Source organism: Centruroides vittatus, unplaced genomic scaffold, assembly GCF_030686945.1.
Source record: "Centruroides vittatus isolate TY-2023 unplaced genomic scaffold, ASM3068694v2 contig_1349, whole genome shotgun sequence".
Lineage (NCBI taxonomy): Eukaryota > Metazoa > Arthropoda > Arachnida > Scorpiones > Buthidae > Centruroides > Centruroides vittatus.
The window spans coordinates 84,114-100,762 of NW_027120858.1; the positions used below are offsets into that span (position 1 = coordinate 84,114).

The following is a 16,649-nucleotide window of genomic DNA, read 5'->3' on the forward strand; positions in this document are numbered from 1 at the left end:
ATAGAAAAAAAACTATCGCACTATAAAGGGGTGGAGTTGTCCCTGATGACGTTTCATATTCTTAATGGGAAATCTTGTGACGCAATGAAAATAAGGCGCGGTTCGTGTTGGAGTAGCCTATTCTGTTTTCAAGATTAATCCCAAGATACTCTACAATGTGGGAATACATTGAAATCTGCTCTAAATATAACATATTTTCTATGAAAATTTTCTTACAAAAATTGTTTAAAGATTAAATAAAATTATTAATCATTTCAAATTACTTTTTAAAAGACTATAAAATTATTTTTAAATATATTTTTTAATCTACGAAAAGTAATAAGCAAACAATATTATTATTATTATTATTATTCTTTATTATTTTATTAATAGAAAATTAACCACAAATTTTTAAATTTATTAATGCGGTTTAATTAATTTTAATATATGAATTTAAAGGCTTTTTAAAAGAATATTATTTTTTAATAATATATAAATATCCGGATATATTTTATTGATTTAAAATCTTACATGTTTTTATGTTGGATGTAAAACGACTTGCATTATAGATTATAGACTATACATTAGAAACTAATTTTATTTAAAACAAAATATTAAAAAAATACTTTTAAATTTCTTTGAATAAAACTAATTTAAAAATTATTCGTATTTTATTTATCAAATAAATGAAAAATATTAATTTATGTACAATTCTATTGTCAACATTTTTATATCGAATTATTATTATTTTAATTACACACAAATAATTAATATAAAAATAATTAAACATGAAGAAATATTTATTACATATTTAAATGACAGTTTAATAAATAAAATTTATTAGAAATAGATAACATTGCCATAAAAACCATTAAATAAAAATTACTTTAAATCCAAAACACGTCATCAGAAATTTAGTGACGTATTGAATCAAACTGTTACGTCAATATCACTATAACGTTTCCCACACAAGATCGGTTATATTTTTGAGAAAACAGAAAGACTTTCATTCAGTTTCTCAAAATGACGTTAAAAAGTAAAGAAAGAGGACGATAAATTCGAAGTAATAAAAACATTTACTTCGAATAAAATATCACCAAATATCCAAGAAAAGATGACTTTCGTTCCAATAAAAATTAAAGCTTTCATCGAAATTATATTATTAGAAATGCAATTAAAGGTTTTCTACAAATTTTATTAGGTCGCAAATTTAAGTGTTTCCGTGTCTAAAAATTGTTATGACGCAATTATAAATTATAAATTGTGTTACAAGTATATAAATCACCATAAAAATGAATTTGGAGTAAGTGAAATCATAGAAAAAAAAATTATTTTTTTCGAATGTTGGCATTTACATATTTCGTTCTTTAAAATTATGATAAAAATTTTAGAATTGTAAAATCGTGTTTCGTACCAAAACATATCTTTTGTTCCATGAAATTTTTTGCCATTTTTCACTGAGATAATTTATTATCGATTTTTTCTTGATACCTAAAAAAAGAAAAAAATATCCAATTTTTTTCTTACTGATAATCTGACGATTATAACTATACAGGGCCAAATTTTTTGTTCTTTTTTTTAATATATATAGAAAGAAGAAAGCCTCCATTTTTCAATTTAATGATAGAGGATGACATACTGCACATTGTATTTTTTTTCCTGGTGTTACATTGATAATATCAGTCGAAAATAACATAATGGGTAAACTACTAATTTTGCCAATCATATTAAATCCACAAAAAAACCTGTTAAATTATTAAAACATTTCTTATAAATATTTTAAAACATGGTATTCATTTTCTAAATTAACCATATAACTATAACCATAACACATCATAAGATTAATATGTTATATTTTTAACATACCTCAAATATAAATTAATAAAAATAATTTTTATATTTAATTAAAATATAAGTCTTATTTTTCTTTCCAAAATTAATAATAAATTAATAATAACAACAATAATAACAAAACTAAATTAATAATTTAACGCTATTTTAAAACACCAGATGACGCTAGTTGAATAGTTTGTTATAAAACGTGATAAATTGTTTATAATCATAATATTTTATCAACTTTTTAAATTTAAATTTTAGTTTTAAGTAAGAAAAATATAGTAAATATATACAAACGAGACTACGCTGCGTCATGGAGACAAATTAGAAATGATTTCTTAGAAGGAAAAGATGCTAAAAAAAGATTATTTTTAGCGAAAAATAAAATGATTCGTGCGAATTTATATAAATATATACGTACCTTTTTTTATTTGTAGTTTTATACTTGCATACTACTAAATATAACTCTCAGTACAGCGATTTGAAATAAAAAAAGAAAGAATCGTAACGTGTTACTTAAACATGAAACACGTTTATTTAATATTTATAAAGGGAAGTTTAGCAATATTTTATTTATTCGATTGTGGAAAAAAAATATACAAAAGGTATACAAGAAAAAAAAAGCACGATTAGTTATGGTTATGGTTCATTAAAAGCCACCATCTGTCTCTAATCTTCTAAACACTGATACACCCAAGAAGAGGTATGACTCTAGGAAATTATTAATTTATCGATTAATTTAATGAAAAATATCATTAATTAATGATACTAAAAATTATTTCGTGTAAAAATTTTAAAAAAAAAAAATTTTTTTTTTTTTTTTTTTTTTAATGATATTTCAGTCATATTCTTGAAAATCTACGTAATAACTGATTATATTTTGTTGTAATTAACTGAAGATATATTCATCTAGTGGGTATTAGGGATTTAAATTTATGATTCTTTGTAATTGCTGAGATTCTATTGACACGTGACTTCTATAAGGGGGGTTATAGGGAATATTGTAGTGTTGTAAGGATGGAAACTTTGCAGTCGTTTCTCCCATTGATCACGTGGTATGGGAACGCAGGCGCAATGTCGGTAGTGCTTTACACCCACACGTTAAGCCTAGTTCGTCAGAGTGGAGAGAGGGATAGACAGAAAGAGGCAGATAGTTGGAGAGAGAGAAAGACTGCTCTAGAATGCGCTTCTCTTTCTCGAGTGGATTTCTTATTGTTTGACTTAAAAAGTGAATTTATAAGTAAAAAAATATATACAATTATATATATATATTATGTTATTAATAAGCCAATTAATCAATTTATTAGGTAAGTTTTTAAAAATATATTTTAATTTTTTATACCTAATTAAACACCATAAATGAGGAGTAGTTTAAGAAATTATGGTAAAAAAAAATATTCCAAAATTAAGGAAACGTCATTATATCATTATTACATATATTTTTTTATATATTATTTTTAAAAATTAGTTAGAGATCTTGCGTGATTCTGACATAATAATGTAAAGAAGGATGTATTAATAATAACATTTTTAATAAATATGTACGATTTTTTTTATTTAATTAATCGGTATCAGCTTTAAAAATGATTTTTAAAATCCAAAAAATGATAAGTAACAGTTACTTATACATTTACTCATTTAAATATTTGTAATATTTATATAAATAATTGTAATAAATGGCTATAAATTCGATTATCTTATGTAATTAATTAATGTTTAATTTAAAAAAAAATTATAAAAATATCCAGAAAAATAATAAGTTACAGTTGCTTATTTATACGTTTATTCACTAAATTTTTGTAATAAATAATGATAAATTTGTAATTTTTATTTAAATAATTGTAATGAGTAACTATAAATTCGAAATTAAAATTTAATTAATTAGTTTATTTTTAAATTTAAAAATTATTTTAAAAAAAAATTGAAATGACAAGTAATAATCGCATATTTACACAACTTTATTCAATTATTGTACTAAATGGTTGTAAATTTGTGATATTTAATACAATCTGTTGTAATAGTAGAAACGAAGAAAAAATAATGTCAAGTACACCCTTTATATATATAAATATACGCTAAAGGTTATTGCAATATTATTAAAAGTTATGGTCTACTGTTGGATGATAAGTTACTAGATAAGATTACAATTGGAGTGTTTCCTATTTATAACATAAAAACGGTATAACTAAATTATAATTAATGTAACTAACAAGCAAAAAGTGGATCGATGACAATTGTTCATAAAGTTGTAGAAGGTTTTTTATTAATAAATTAAAGATTAATTATAATTAAAGTTAAAATAATATTAATAACGATGCTGATTGAAAAATCTTACTATCAATTAACTAATTGATTATATCAAAATTGATTGAATATGAAATGAATTTTTAACATTTAAGTTATCAAATATTAATTAATTTTAATAATTTCTTATTAATTTCCAGAGTTTAAAATGATAAAAATATAATAACTGTTTTAAAAAAATAAGTAAATATATACAAGAGAAAAATGTAACAGAAGAATTTTCTTAAGTAATCGAGTTAAAGAACGTATATTAAAAATTTAAATATCATTTAGAAATGATAGAAATTATAATAATACAGTTTTTAAATACACAAATATATATTATACATTATAAACAACATTAATTAAATCTTTAAAATGAATGCAAATTATAATTTATTCATTGTAGTGTGAGACAGAAACATTTATAACTTTGTTTACATAAGCATTTAATTCAACAGGAAAAAAATAATGATAATAAAATTTTTATTAAAAGTTTTAATAAGCATTTATATACTTATAAAATATTTAATATTTTTATTAAATTTGCAATAAAACTAAATTCAATTTTTTAAATATTAAAAACCTCTTTACATCTTTATAAGATAAGTATATATTTTTAATGGCTTTTCTCCCTTTTTAATAAGAGAATTTTAAAGGAAATTGTTATAAGTAAATAGTAAATATATAAGTTAAAAGCACTTATATGATACTTAAAGTAAATCGGATGTTGGAAAGTGTTATACATCCTGTAGGCTGTCGCCAGTTACGTCAAAATACGTACTAAACACAGGAAGTCTAACTGATCGATAGGTTATATCTTAACCGCATTCAGAAGCTAGTGTCACATATGAATTTTGGTACAGATCCAAATTAAATATTTAATACAACCGAAAATGATTTTCTCGTGCTTTAAAACATTAAATTTTCTTTCAATTATATTCATTTAAATATTTTTTTAAATTATCAGCAATTATGTAGATTTTATATAGTATATACAGTAGAATTTATTGTTATTTTTTCTTTATTGTCATCGTATTTTTTTAATATTTTTGAATACAATTTCGATTATATTTCTTTGAATTATTCATGCTTATTCATAATCATTTTTATTTTATTATTTAGTAAAACTAATCACAAACACTGATTTAAGCAAGATTAATATTATTATTATTCGTTTTTCTATATAAAATTAATTTTATTTAATATTTTTAGATGTTTTTAGTTATAAATAATATTTAAAATAGGCATAGTATTTCTGTTATTTTGCATTTTATTTAGTAATAATCATATTATTATTTTAAATTACAGTTTAAATATTTAAATTAAATTTATATTACGAAGTCATAAAAATAATTAAAAGAGCTTTTAAAATATTTTAAAAAGTACATTTAAATTAAATAATGTTTTAAAATAAAAACGATTTATTTTAAAGTGCTTATAATATAACAATTGTAGCTTATTTTTTAATTTAAATTAGTTAAAAATTAATGTTTATAGTGAATTTTTTATATAAATATTCAAATTTTAAACTACTACAATTTATAAATAATTATTTCTGTGTTTTAAAAGTTTAAAAATGTATTTTTAATATAAAAATTCTAATTTATTAATTAATTTAAATTAGCTATAAATCAATGTTTAAGTTACGTATTAACGGTTAACATTGCATTTCTATATTTTTAAACTGATATTTACTGTAATTTAAAAATTATTTATATATTTTAAAAGCTTAAAGTTAAAAAATATAATAAAGTAAAATTTATTTTGCTTAATTCTGATCAGCATCATTTGTTATCTAAAAGGGATTTTTTAGGAAAAAATCCGGATGTAGTTAAATTTTAACACACTTCAGCTAAAATTAATTACATTCAGCAACTTCTCTTAACGAATATAATTAATTTACACATAATTGTCAACTGAAAATTGAATTTTCAATTCGAAATTTATAAAATATTTCTTCAGAAATGAGAATCATTTTTAATAAATATTAATTTTATCTTCATTTATATAATATAAAATCAAACAAACGAGACAATAAAATATTATTGATTTTTTTTCCATTTTATTTCCTCCTTTTATAAACTTAGAAAGCGCATAATTATCAAAAATAAAAATATCTAAAACATTAATCTATGAAATAAAATATAATAATAATAATTTCTGTTGATAAAAATAGAATTTAATTAAAATTTAAATTTGTTAAGGAATTGCTAAACTTAATTTTAGTTCGTCTTATCAGAAAGCTTTGAAGTATTTAAGATAAGAGTCCATTCACCTTCTAAATTTTAAAATTTCAATAATTAATGACATTGTTTCAATGATATACATTTTTAATTTATAAATTTCATTAAATTATTTTTTTTATATTAAAATATAATTTAAATAAACCTTATATTAAAGTGTAATCTCTTAGCATTAATTTTCTGTTTAATCTTAAAGTTTATTTATATAAATAAATTGTTAATTAAATTATTTATGGCTGTACCTATTGGCTTAATTTAATAAAACAATTTAAAATATAGAAAAAAGTATATATAAAATATTATAGAATTATTTTTGAATTTTTTCCCCCGGTTTTCGTAAATTATAGTTGACGAAAGTGATATAGAACGAACCACAAACAATAACGAAAACAAATAAATCTTGAAAATAAAAACACGAAAGAGAATTCTGCGTAAGGATTTATGTAAAGGATTTCTATAAATTATTTCACACGTATGTTATATTTTACCTTCAAAACTTGAAGAGATTTTCATTAAAAAATATTTATCGTATTATTTATTAGTTAAACATTATATTTAATTCATTTTAAGATAAAGTAATATTGCGATATAAAGTTATGATTTGGAAAAATGTTCTCTTATTTACTAAATAATAATAATAATAACAATATTTATAAATAAATAGTATTCAAAGTGTAAGTTCTCTAAACGACGAAGTGTATTAATCATTTCTCCATTTAGAGAGACAAAGTGAGATCAGACAGCCTAACGTGCTTTAACCTTGATGAAAAAAACATCTTTTCTATCTTGGATAGAATCCGAATCCACTCCTCTTTAAGACCTGGGTTCAAATTCCTTTCAAGGATAAGGCATTAACTAGGACAATAAAGAAAAAAAACAAATTTAGGATTTGACCATGGACTTAGATTCGGATCGTGCTTGACGCCAATTTATTTTTTATCAGCTTCTTTTCTTTTAGTTACATATATATAATTTCCATACAGGAATTTATATATTTAGTGTTGGTTATTAATAAAGTTTTTGCTTATTTATTAAATAAAAATTAAAAAATTATTGTGGAGTTATAAAATAATTTTTACTCGTATAAATACAGAAATTAAATAATCTGATTAAGTTTGAAATGAATAATTACAAGTTATTTAAAGAAAATAAACCATTAAAAATTCTTATAAAATGAAAATAAAATTGTGGTAAACCTTTAACGTACTGAAAATTGAATTAAACTTTTCAATTTTCTTAAAGACGTTTAAAGCATGTTTATAAATTTTATGTCAGATTATATCGAGTAGCGAAAGAATTTTAAAATAAGAAAATCAATACTGTGATTGTTAATTATTTTATATATTTTTTTCCTAAATTTAAGAATTGTTCGTTGACAAATTCTCAGGTACTCTTCACTTTGTATTTTTTCATTTATGACAAGATTTCATTAAGATATATTTAATTCCATTTTACAAATGCATTTTTTTTCAAAAATATATATTTTCTTTATTAAAATTTATGAATTAATTTCAAGTTTCTGAACACTTTTTCCACGAAGATGCCGACATTTTTAAAATCTTTTTTAAATTCCTAAACGTTTCCATCAGCTCACTTCAAAACCATTGACTAAATTTTATTTATTTTCCCTGTAATGTTATTTACAGATCTCAGAATATTATAATGATAGCATGAAATTGAGTAATCTAAACATCCATCTTCTGACATATGCAGATGATCAGATCATCACTTCACCTGACTTATTGCAAAATAAGCTTTCAGTCATTCATACTCGATGCCCTAATTTCTTAATTTGAAATTTTAGTTATTTAGTCCTAAATTTGTTAAAGAACTATATAATTTGATCGTTTTCAAATATTTAAGTTTTTTTCATGTCTTATTCAACTATGCTTTACAATATAAATTCCTTCGAATTTCGAGATGTTTCACTTTATTTTAATTATGTCATTTGTAAAATTTACGAAGAGTACTCTATATTTTGTTAAAGTATGGACTTTATCTACAGTTGGATATAAAAATAACAGCGTAAAATCTCCTTTAATTCAGAAATACAATGTCTTGAATATAGACTGTTTAGAAAAGATCGAAACTTTCAAGAACTTTCAAGATGTTAAACAGTTTTTGCTTTTCTGAAAAGCTCAACTGAGTAAAATTCATTCCTTTGAGAATTATCTAATATTACTTAAACTATATTCTCTTTACTACTCGAAAACGAATATTTATAATACTAAAGAAGATACGAAAAAAATTTAATTTCAGCAATCCCAAGTTATTTTTCATTCTTAAACCACTACAATTAATTTTAACTTATCTAAAAAATTGTTATTCTTTAGTGGATAACTTTATTCAAATTGTTTTGTTTTTGTTGGTTTTCAGTCTAGAGTTTATTTTAAAAGATTTTACTAAATAATTTTAATGAAAAATATTTAATATTGTAAAATCAGAATTTATTTTTTGTCGTCTTCTCAAGTTTAACATAAGGTAAGAAACCGTTTATTATTTAATAATTTTTACTCTTAATTTTTAACAGAGGAAAAGAGGCGGCGTGTGCCACACCTTAACCAAAAATTAAGAATAAATAAATTAATAAAATATAAAAGAAATTATTTATTCTTTTTAAAATATATTTCACATGTATGGTCTTTTTAGATCTATCTAGAAAAAGATCACATACAAACCTATTCAAATGTTCTCTTCAGAAGATAGCTGGATATGACACGTTTTGCATTAAATTAAATTATAAAATCGGTATTCTATGGTTATAGACTAATCTAAATAATATGGTTATTTTGTAATCTTATTATCCAAGATAAGATTAAATGCATGCCATGTTATGGTTAAATTCGGTAACTTGAATAAAATAATAATTTGAATAAAACATTTATTCAGTGACCATGTACTAACCTGTATAAAATTATATTTAAGCAATGAAAATATTTTACAAACAAAACAAAAAAATCATCAATTTTCTGAAGGATAAATTCATAACAATTTCCATAATGTAGTGAAACCATTCATATGGAAAATTTTAGTTTTTGACAAAGATTTATTCCTATTTCACTTGTGATATTCCAAGCTAAGAGCATGGATTATCGTGAATCTAGTATTGAATATACTGTATATATATATATTTATTATATTTTCTATTGAATACAATATTTAATTATTTTTGTATAGTATTTCAGAACTTTATTCTTTAGTATACATTTGCATAATTGCGAAAATAAAGATGATTATCATGAATCAAACGAACAGATTATTATTATAGATGATGTGATTTATCTTATCACCTTCAAGAGCAAACTCTAGCGAATTTCATTACATTGAATTTCGCAGAATTGCTATTAAGATAACAAACTTCATTTCCTCTTAAAGATATAACACGGTAGCCAACAAACAGGAGTTAAATTTACATCCAAAATTTTCCTACTAACGAACTTTTTTACTATATTTTGGCACGGATAAATTTTATATATAATTAAATAGAAAGTAAAGTGAAAAACTTATTAAATAGATGATAATGATCATCATCATCTAAAATATCTCGAATAGACATTTAAAGTAAGTTCAAGAATATCAGTACTTAAAGAAAGTCGTTAACCTCTACAATATCTGTCTCCTGCAGACAATAGATGGCTGCAATCCAACAAAATATATCAAGAATGACACTTGTCTTAAAGTTAAAAACTTTCATCAGTTGTAACCCATTAACAAAAATAGTTAAATGTTTTGTTTTAATCACTGACCTTTTTCTAAATCCGTAAAGTTACTCAACTTCTTTTTCTAATCGCTTGTTAATTACAAATAAGCATGGAATTTTTCTAAACCTGTATATCAGTTCCGCTTTCTTTATTCACTATTATCTGCTATTTTTTGTTGTTTTCTACTATTACTTTTAATACTAAATACACTTTCTTGTAATTGTTTTCTGCATCTTTACTTTTTATTATTAATTTAATATTTCAATTTTAAATTTAGACAAATTGTTCAACGTTATTGAATAAAGAACAGTTAATATATTTAATATATGCTTATGTTTTTGGTTTTAAAATGTAAGTTAAATATTAAAATTTCTTTTTTGATGTTATCAATATTTAATTTCATATTTCATTTTATGAGAATATAAATATATGATGATAACAAAATTAATGGTTAATTTTTATTTTTTGTAATTTTTGTTATAAACAGTTTAATAACGCTGTTATAATAAAATAATTTTTGAATTATTTTATCGAACAAAATCTATTAAACTGAATTATATTTTAGATTAAAAAAATTAACAAATAAATACAAATACTGTAGTAAATTTGCTCGTAGAATCTTTCGAGATGTGCCCCTTTAATTGTTACTTTCCTGCATCACTTTCAAGCATTGCAACTAAAACGAATATAGTTTCATACGTAAAAACCATGCTTTTTTCCCTTCAATTAATGAAAAATAAAGATTTTTCTTCTATAGAGAAATTAATTATTTAAATTCACGTAAAAGATTTACGGTTATTTTAATATTTCACTATCGGGTTTCGAAAAAAAAAGGAAAATTGTTACTATAGTAACATGACAGTAACGTTTATTTCGATTCGTACCTTTTGATATTTGTGTAGCTTTTTTTGATTGGTTAGAATTACACGCGATAGTCTCATTAAGAATTATCCATCATGCTTTGCTGCTACTGTTAAAATATTATAACAGTTTGACTTTGACATATTCGTTCCAGATGAGAATATTGTTATGCATTAAATATATTATATTACAATTTTAATCGTTGTATATTATGAATGTCACATGAGACTATTGAGTTAAATTCTATACATTTTAAATGAAATATATTTTCCTTAATAAATTCTTTAGTACAGAATTTAATGGAAAATTGATTATTTATTACAAAAATAGTCTTTTCCATAATATATATATAAAAAAAATGATGTCACGAATGGCATGAATGAAAATATTATAAAATGTATTACGAATATATTTTAAAAATAAATTATTATTTTTAAATCTTTGGTTTATTTTTATAGAACAGATCGATAATTGTTGCTTCTATGTTAAGTTTTAAATGTTTTGAACATTCCAGTTTAGTTAATTTATATATGTTGATATCTAATTATAAATTAGTTATACCATAAAAGTGAATTAATCCAATAAAATTATACATATCAAGTTTGTGCATTAGTTTGTATATTGTAACTTGCGTAGGAGAGGGCAGAAGAATGATGCAACCTGCTTAATTAAAAATTAAAAGTATATGCTTAATGATTATTTATTCATTGATTTTTAAATAGTTAAATAAAATTAAATAAACCAAATGTCTTATTAAATTTACCTCTTAAAGCAGTTTTTTACATAAAAAGATTTCCAATGCCTCCCTTCCTACATACTTCACTAGTAACGTGCAACACGAAAAATTCGAGTAGAATAAAAATACATTAAAAAATAAATATAAATGAATGAAATATTTTTGAATGAAAAAGTCGTTAAAAGATATCATGACAGAATGAATGAGTCGTGTATAAATTTTTTTTTATAATGTAACTTTAATTTATGTATATATATACTGTATTTCAGTTTTACTACTCTGTTGTTTTAACGATATAAAATTGAAATGTAATATTTTATTAAATAAATATTAATATTACTTTATATAACTCAAACGGATGTTTTTATTTTTTTTCTATAAGTTACGCGAGTGATAAGCCGTATATTTGTTCTGAAAACATATGCTTTGCACACCACTATAAATAAAATAGTTTTACGAAAATAAAAAAGAAACTAAAAAAATATGAGTAATGTCATGTGCATTATTTTATATTGCATATTTAACTTATATTGTTGAATGGCACGCTTCATTACTAAGTGAAAGGACGTATATGTCTACGATGTTGCATATACTATTACACCTTTACAAATTCAATATCAAGAGACTATTGAACTTCCTTAATACAATTTTATTTCACAAATATCATTTATTTAATCGGGTTGTTGACGAAACAGAAATAAATTCAAGGACAGCATGTATTTTTATACAACAGGCGCTTCGATCTGTCTAATTTTATCTCACAATCAAAATCGATCGATACATTGATTAATGATTTATTATTTTTAAGCACACTATTTTGCAAATAATTTATCTATATTAGAAGATAACAGATCCTATATAATTATTATAATTAACATTAATTAAAATGATCCTCTGCTAAAAAAATGAAACACGTTCTACACTAAATCTATCTAAAATGTTCCCAATTGAATTTTTTCCTCTCTCTCTTTCAACGTTTGACGTTTGTTTCTGTCATAATAAGTCAAAATAGTATTAACTATTACTTCAGTTGTCATATTGCTAATAACGGCCTGACATTTTTTAGGTTAGAAGCAATCTTAATTGAAAAAAATTGAATTTATCAGAAAAATGCAGAATGGAAAAAAAAGGATTCGAATTAAGAATTTGTTTTCACAATTTAAGTCTAAAAAAGTTTAAAAATCTTTAAAATAAGCACTTTTCTCGATTATTTAGTAATGAAATATTATACTTGTTTTTTTGTATAACTTGTTACCATTAACTTTAGTGAAATAAAATATTCTCGAGTAACAACTTTTGAATTTAACAGTTACACTAGAAAAATGCTTTCAGTGAAATAGAATTTTTTGTAGCGTAAATTTTGCAATGAAATTTTAAAAATATGTTTCTAGTATTATAATAATTTGTAAAAATATATTTAAACAATAAGCAATTCAAATTCCCGTTTAAAATACCATTTTTTAAGTAAATCTCAACAGATATTGATCCAAATATATTTCAAATTATATTTCTCCAGAAAGAAATGAAGAACATAAAAAATAATAATAAATTTCTGGAGAATATAAAGAAATAATAACTCAATTTTGTTTTGAAATCCAAAAAATTAGATATTAATTAAAGGATTCTTATTTTTGTATAAAACAATGTTTTGTTTCTTGTTTTGCCTTTACCTTTTAAGTATCTAACAGGAAAAATATAAGGCCCTATCAATTTTAAATCCTTAATATTACTAAGAATAAGATACACATTTTTTAATAGAGTTTCAATTTGTATAAGTTGTTTATAAGTATACAAACATGATCATAACTGGAACAATTGTCGTGCCACTGTTGTATGTACTGTATATTACCGAGCGATAAAATATAATTTTAATTAAAAAATTAATATAATTACGTTCAAAACATCTTATATTATAAAGTGGAATAATGTATTTGCTATTTCATTCTTCAGAATGTCATAATTATATACAGTCTAAACTACAAATTCTATCCTAAAACTCCTATAATAAAAGAAAAAATTTTCATCTTATTCACTTTCCATGCCATTGAATTAAAATATCAGATTAAAGAATTAAAATCAAAAACATTATCCAAACGAAAATAATATTAATGTAATAATGTTTATTAAAATATTATTTTTATTTGTAATAAAAATTGAATTTGGTGTTTTACTACTCGCTAAACTTCGTAAAACTTTTGTTAAATTTCTTCCTTTATTATATAAGTAGCTAGAAGGAAAAAAAATTATAAAATAATACAAGAGTTTCATGCAAAAACTAGAATTTATCATTGTACTTCTGTCTTTAATTTAACAATTTATCTCGATACACTTAACTCTTTTAGCATTTCGAGTTATTAAATGTATTTACGGTGTTTTAGAAAAGCTTCTTATAACAAAATTCCTCAAAGAAAAATATTATTTCAATGTTGTTTTCTTTATTTCTTACTCTTACATCAAATAGAAACTCTTGTTCTTTCATGTTATATGAAGATGATAGAAGTCAATTTTACTTTCTAACAATGAGTTCGATTATTTAAGTACCTATGTGTTAGTAATTGTATTTGACCATTTGCCTTCTGAGGTTCTTTGTGAAAATGCATTATCATCTTGGTATCTTGGTGGGGTCAGTTGATAAGAATCCATTATCATTATTGACACTCTGTTTGAGATGTAAGGATTCCATTTGTTCATTTCCGCATTTACTGTTGCTGTCTTCCGAACTGATAAAAGAATCTTGTTTGATTTCCGTAAATAAAAAGATATAAAATTCTGCTTCTATTTCTTGTTGCTTTCGATAATTATTTTTAAAAACATACTATTATTATCAACCCTTAAATACAGCCTATTTAAGAGTTATACACTGCATTTAGGAGTTATATTAAATAGAATATTTAAGGGGTCTGTATATTAATGAAAATATTTTATAATTAAATAAATTTATATTATTTTTTCTGCATTTATTCCTTGAATTTAGAGGTTTTATTTATTTGTTTTTCGTTTATTTTAACTGTATTGAATGCGAGTAACATCTATTGTTTCATTTTCTCAAAATTAATATTTAAACAATTGTCTTTTAACAATTGATGCTAGATTTATTTTTCGTGAATAATAATATAAGCATTGTTGTGTGATAGTAATGCGAAATAAGTTTGTGTATATGACGTAATGTAATTTGGTGAGTCACGTAAATTATACGTCACGCATTATGTCACTCTGGATTCATTCGAAATAGAAGAAGTATCTAAAATTAATGTGACAAACTAAAGAACACATTGTTCTATTTAATTACAACTGTGGAAATAATTCGTGTTACAGAATTTTTCAGATAAAAAAGAATGTTTCTTGAATAAAAATAATGTTTTATATATACAGTTTAAATCTTGATATAGCACCTTACTAATTAAAACCACCCTCGTAAAGTCCCAATGAATACTTGTAAACGAATTTTCCCCAACAAAATATTAAATAAGGAATACCTCTATCTATGAAATAGTAAATGTAGGATTTTGTTACGCTAAAGACATTATCATCATCAAATCACGTTACGTTCAAATTTATGTAGACCTCATTATTATACACAATTCTTGTCATTTAAGGTACTGTACTTCAGTTTAGAGCCACACTCGATTTAGTGCAAATTTCAGAGGCGAACAACAAATAGCAGCGCTAAATCAAGGTTTTAATAAGAGTAAACTTGTTTTTATAACGTCTATACATTAAAATGAATATTAAAAAAAGTTTAATTTATAAAAAAATGAGTTTAAAAATAAGTAAAAATCGATTTATTAATAAGATGTTAAGTGCAAATTGCACATTTTCTAATATAAAAAATTAATTTAATAAATTTATTAATTAAGCACAAAATTCATTTAATAAACATTTTTATATATAAAAATACTACTTTTTTAGAATGAAATAATGTCTGTATGTTTAAATTTGTATAAAAATATCACAATACGTGTGATATTTTTATACACAAAACCACAAAACCATGTATATAAACTGACTACTTTGTTAAACATTAACTTAAGAAAATATAAATAAATAATTTTAAAATATATAAATTTTAAGAGCTATAAAAAGTTTTTATTAAAATTTTATTATTATTTATTTATTTATTACAGAAGAATATATCATTTATATTAATGAGAAAAGCTCGATAATGGCAATTAAATTTTGTAAAATATAATTAATTTTATAAAAATTACACTTTAATTCTTTATTAATATAGGTTATTTGTTGTTAAACTTTATTAATTAATATATTCTTATTGATATTTCTTCACTTGTTTTCGAAATATCATTAAAATGTTTTAATAAATCCACTTTTAATAATAAAAAACATTTTATAGCTATATTTAAATAATTAAAAAATAAAAATATTCATTAATCTAATAGAAAAATTAATTAATGAGATTATAATTTGTCGATATTAATTAATTAAAAATAAATTGTTATAATTAATTTTAAATATATATATAGAGCTTCAATATTATTAGAAAATAAAAATTAACATTTAAATACTAATAATAATTATTGTTTTTTAAGATTAATTATTTTATTTTTTAAGTTAACTTTATTAAATCAATTTTGCTACTCTATGGTATTATCATTGATCTGTAAAAATAAATGAACAGTTTCTTAAGATTTAATGTTTCATCTTATTCTTTTGTAAGTTATAAGTGCAGACAGACAGGCAGACTACACTGAAAGAGACGTAAACTGATTTTGTTAACTAAATAAAACCTAGACAAAGAAGAGAAATATAAATATATATATGATTTAATGCACTTTTCTCTTATTAAATCACGAATTAAATTACGAAGACGTAAGTAATATTTTAAGAAAATTACATAAATGGTATTGATATTTATCGATATAATAAATAATTACGACTCGATTCAAGATGGAAACATTGATGAAAAGGAACTCGTTGAATCAATAGTAAAGTAAAACATAGAGTTAGAAGGTATAAAAGCCTTGAGGCTTTCTTACTTGGATGGGCGGA

The 16,649-nt window shown here is 22.1% G+C and overlaps 1 protein-coding gene across 1 annotated transcript in view; it reads left to right on the forward strand.

Annotated features, from left to right (window-relative positions):
* Positions 1-2,954: 2,954 nt before the first annotated feature.
* Positions 2,955-16,649, forward strand: part of LOC136990882 (probable G-protein coupled receptor No9) — a 54,635-nt gene continuing 40,940 nt past the window's right edge. Inside the window, exon 1 of the mRNA XM_067289331.1 lies at positions 2,955-3,122. The gene's annotated coding sequence lies outside the window, so the exon portion shown is untranslated. The remainder of the gene's footprint in view (positions 3,123-16,649) is intronic.